This window comes from Lynx canadensis, chromosome D4, assembly GCF_007474595.2.
Source record: "Lynx canadensis isolate LIC74 chromosome D4, mLynCan4.pri.v2, whole genome shotgun sequence".
NCBI lineage: Eukaryota > Metazoa > Chordata > Mammalia > Carnivora > Felidae > Lynx > Lynx canadensis.
The window spans coordinates 92,538,608-92,543,397 of record NC_044315.2 but is presented as its reverse complement, the minus strand read 5'-3'; positions in this window follow the sequence as shown (position 1 = coordinate 92,543,397).

The following is a 4,790-nucleotide window of genomic DNA, read 5'->3' as shown; positions in this document are numbered from 1 at the left end:
GCGAGAGGGAGACACAGACTCGGAAGCAGGCTCCAGGCTCTGAGCTGCCCGCGCAGAGCCCGACGCGGGGCTCGAACCCACGGACCACGAGATCGTGACCTGAGCCGAAGTCGGACGCGTAACCCACTGAGCCACCGGGGCGCCCCGTGTGTTTCAGTCTTACTGTGTCTTTTAGGCTCCCTTAGTCTGGAAGCTTCTGTGGTCTTTCCCTGGCTCCTGTGCCCTTGACTCTGGAACGCAGGCCAGGTTCGCGCACCGCCTCCCAGCCCGGGTCTGTCCGTGTGTCTCCGGGGGGAGTGATGGGCCACACGGGACCCTGTGTGCGGTGGGGGGTTTGGGTCTCAGGCCCAGGGGGGCCGGAGTGGGTGACGCTGTGGTCCTGTCGGGACCAGCTGCTCCCGGAGGCGGGTGAGCGGCCAGGCCCCTCGGGGCCCCGAGTCTGGCAGCTCTGAGCCGGCTGGGCTGTGGCGGGCAGCGAGGAGGCGTCCCGGACTCAGAGCACGCCTGGCCGCCCTCGTTCTTGGCAGACATTGTCCAAGTCGGGAAACCAGTGGCTTCCCATTGCTTCCGAGCCGGGGTCAAGGTCGATGTCGGTGGGGCTGGTGTGTGCGGGTCCTGATGCTGCTGAACAGAGGCCCACGAGCTTGGGGGGGGGGGGGGCGTCCAAACAGCAGGACTCTGTGTCCGCCTGGGTCCGGAGGTCAGACTGTCACCGGGCCGTGCTCCCTCCCAGCCTCTGGCCGCTGCGGGCGTCCTCAGCTCACGACCACATCCCTCCTGTCTCTCTGTGTGTCCCATGTGTCCACGCCTGCTTTTCAGAAGGACACCAGCTGTTGGGTATAGAGCTCACCCTCAACGCAGTAAGGCCTCTTCTTAACCTGGCATCTGCTGCTGGTTTTGGCTGAGATCCCATTGTGAGGTGGGATTTGGGGGGATGTGGTTTGGGGGGACCCTCAGCCAGTACAGGAGTGAAGGCCCCGCTCCCCGTTCTGCACGACAGCTGCCCCCTCCTTCTGCCAGCCCTGGCCTTGGAAGGAACGGCAGAGCCGGCCCCCCGAGCAGGAACATGTCCCTTTGTCCCCCGGGCTGGGGTAGGGCCCCCTGGTCCTCTGACCTCCCGCCCGGGGTGGCTCCATCTCGGAGCAGAGGAGTGTCGCGGGGGGGTTCCAGCCCGGGGCCAGGCCCGCACACTCGTGGGGACAGAGGAGATGGGCATGATCGCTGTCGTGTCTGCATGGGTCAGATGGGGCCCGAGTCACTGCAGCTGGAAAACACAGGATCATTCCTCCTGCTCCAAAACTTGATGGGATTGAGGCAGTCAGCACAAAACCCTAGTGGTAAAGTGGGCCATCCGTGAGGGCGAGGGTACAGTTAGCAAGAGAAAACCAGCCGCTCTTGGAAAATGCATGGTTTTCTTTGTGGGGAGAAGGAAGCAAACACCCCTGCGAGCCAGCCCCACCCAAGGGGGAGAAGGGTGGGGGCCCGGGCTCTGCAGTGGCCCGCTGGCCGCTGAGGGGCAGTGAGCGCCGTGGGCCTGTGTCTGGGGGTCCAGGAGGCCCAGGTCTTCCCACCCGCGGCCCCAGGAGTGGGGTCACCCTGCAGGCAGGGAGGCACTGCCTGGGGCGGATGGGGGGCCTCTCCTTGGCTCCTGTTTTGTTTGGGGTGACTCAGGGCACCCCCAGGCAGAAGGCTCGCGGGTCAGCCTTCCCCAGGGGTCAGGCCGCTGTACTCTCCGCGGGCACCAGGAGGAGGCCGATGAACTGTGCCCGAGAGGTTCAGCCACCAGCTCTAGGCCGCGAGGCCGAGGCTTGGGACAGCACTCCCGGCTGCCCCCCTTGTGTCGGACCCCTGTGGCCCCTTTAGGAGAAGCCCCTCCTCTCCCCTCCCCCTGCCTGCAGGGGTGCTGGGCAGTCATGGTTTTGCTTTGAGCTGCTGGCGGGTCACGCCGGGACCCATGGTCTCTGGAGAGTATCTGATTCTCCCCTCCATTTGTGGAAGGGAAATGAGGCCCGGAGGGGTTGGGTCCAAGAGCTGAGCGGGGTGTAGGGATAACTGCCCCCCACCCCCGCCGCTGATGGTTTTCTGCGGGTGCCAGGGGGCCGCTCCAGGTGGGCTGGGGTGAAGACAGCAGGGCCTCTGGGCAAGGGGGTCGCCAGCTGCCCTCGCAGCCCTGCCCCGCCCTGGTGCTCCCGGTTGCCTCGACCGGATATATCCAGGTGGCTATAGCTCGGTCAGGGTGGGGTGGGATGGCTCCACGAGGGGCCAGCAGGAAGGGGCCGGGTGTCCTCGTCCTGGGCGGGGTGGTGGGGTGGCCGGTGAGGGCATGGCCACAAGGTGGGGCCGCCCCTCCACCGGCTGTTGGGTATTCCTGAAGGTTTCCGTTTCTCCTCGCTGTTTCTTAACTGTGCTTTCGTAATAATTATAACCGAACGGAGCCACTGAGCGGGCTTGTTCAGAGCCCCAGCAGCTGTGATTACATTACAGTCACTGATTTCCAAGAACCCTCACGAGGGAATTGGTTAGAGCCCGAGGTGGATGCAGACGCCCTGCACGCCTGAGCCTCGACGCCTCGGGACCCTCACCCCGCGCATCTGGACCACCCCTGCGGGGACGGGGCACTCGCCAGTTCCTGGGGCAGGCGAGGTGGCCCCGGGGGCAACGTTTGCAGGTTGTTGGCTAACGTGGGCGGGCCAGGTTCGCCCGCTGACCCCCGTCCTGCCTCCGCCAGAGCCCCTGAGGGGCTGGCTGGCCTCTTTCCCCTCTGGGTTTCCAGCGGCTTGGGATCCTACAGGGTCCCAAGGTGGGCGTCTTGGTCCTGAGCTTGGTTTGGTGTCTGTCCTTGGGAAGCCTTTCCCACGTCCCTTGTCGGCCCTGGGATATATGAACACGTGTGAGCATGTTTCTTTTCCCCGAGACTGCTTGATCCTTGACCTTGGGCTGTGGTGTTCTAGGTCAGCCTCTTCCGTTCATGGGAGCAGGCACCCACGGGGTTAGCCATCCCCGGGCCTCCTGGAGGGCACAGGGAGGGGCTGGCCTCCCTAGGCCGTCCCCAGGCCTGTCCTGCTGCTCAGGTGGCTGGGACGAGCCGCACACACTGGGTCCGGCCTGGGCCTTCCTGGGGCTGGGCTCGTGGCTGCGTGCGAGGGAGGACGGCCCCGGGGCCCAGAAACGCTGTCCTTGCGGTGGTGAACACCACAGCAGTGTGGCTGGCTACTTGTTCTTGAACCACTGCTGGAAAGGCCGTCTGTTTGCCTGTCCCTGACTTCCCGCCCCGTCACCCCAAAATGCCCCGTCTGGGGCCGCGGTGCCCGCCTGCTGCTTGGGTGGCTTTGCTGGGTGGGGGCTGCGGGCCGCCAGCTCGGGTATCTGGCTGCTTTCCTCTCCCCGGGCCCCTTCTGCCTGGGGTGTCAGAGAGCCCCCCGAGTGTCTGGAGAGGAGCCCCCTGACCTGATGTACCTCCGGCCCCCCAGAACGGGACAAGCAGGAGCGCACCACAAAGGGTCCTTTGTTGGCTAAGCTCTGTGCAGTCTGGGTGGGGGTGGGGGCGGTCCAGGCACCTACTGGGGAGTTGATGGCTGTTGTTGAGACCCCGGGGCAGTGGGCTGACACTCGAAGACGAGGGCCCGGCCCAGCAGCTTCCCGGGATAGAGCCCCGCGGGCGACGGAGGGAGGAGGGGCCCAAGCGGACTCTGCTCTAGAGTGGGCCTGGCCTGCCACCTCCGGCCCAGTGGCTGCTGGAAGCTCACTCCCAAGCTTGCTCCAGTGCCAGCCGAGGCGGGAGGGGCGGCCGGTGTCCCTCCTCCAGGCCGTCCTGGGTTGTCCCAAGCGCGTCCCGGGCAGCCCGTGATCTGCGGGCCCCGCTCCCCCTGCATGGGCCCGCGTCGAGCCTTGTGCTGGGGGGAAGTGTCCCCTGTGAGCAGCCAGGCAGCGGCACAGGGGGCTGATCTCACGGGGGAGCTGGCGGGCCGGCCTCCCCTGGCGCCCCCTCGGCCGTCCCCTCGGCCCCTCGTGGTCAGTGTCCGTGCCCAGGATGGAATGCCCAGACGTTCGAGTGAGTGGTTTTCAGGTTCCGCGCCCTAAACCGATAGAGCGTGCACTTTGTTTTAAAAAGCCGTGATTGAAGTCAAATTAACATATTTACCTTCAGTGCTCCCCGGGGAACTGTTAGGGAATCAGAGAGGTGCGGCAGCAGCGGCTGGAGCGGGTGGTGACAGTGACGGTGGCTGTGGCTGTGGCTGGCGGCAGTGGCCCCGGCTCTCCCGGCTTTGGGACAGATGGTGGTCCTGCGCGTCAGCCCCCAGGCTCCCCTGCGGCTCCCTCGCTGCTCCCAGGGGCTCCCGGGCACCTGTCCCTGGAGGGGCCCAGGCTGGTGGGGGGGTTGCGCCCCGGGGTTGGGGCTCTGGCCCCACCTGCCTCCGCCCCCACACGGCCGACGCCCAGGACCCTGAGCCTGGACCCTTGTCCCCCTTGCTCTCCGGCACTGGGGTGGGTCCCTCTGGTGCATGTGCCCTCAGCGGCTTGTGGCCCAGGAACATTTGGTCCCCGAGTTCTGTCTGCACCAGGAGGCCTGATGTCCACTCTCGAGATTCAGGTCAAGTTCCTGGGCCGGCGAGCCAGTTGGCTCCCCACGCAGACCCTCGGTTTCCCTACCTGTAAAAGGGGGGTGTGGCATTCCTCGCAAGCTCGGGTAAAAATGCTGCTCAGCACCCGGACATTTCGACCATTGTGACAAGACCTGGGATTTTCTAGCCTCCCGCCTGTGTGTCCGCTCTCCCGTGGAGATGGGGTTC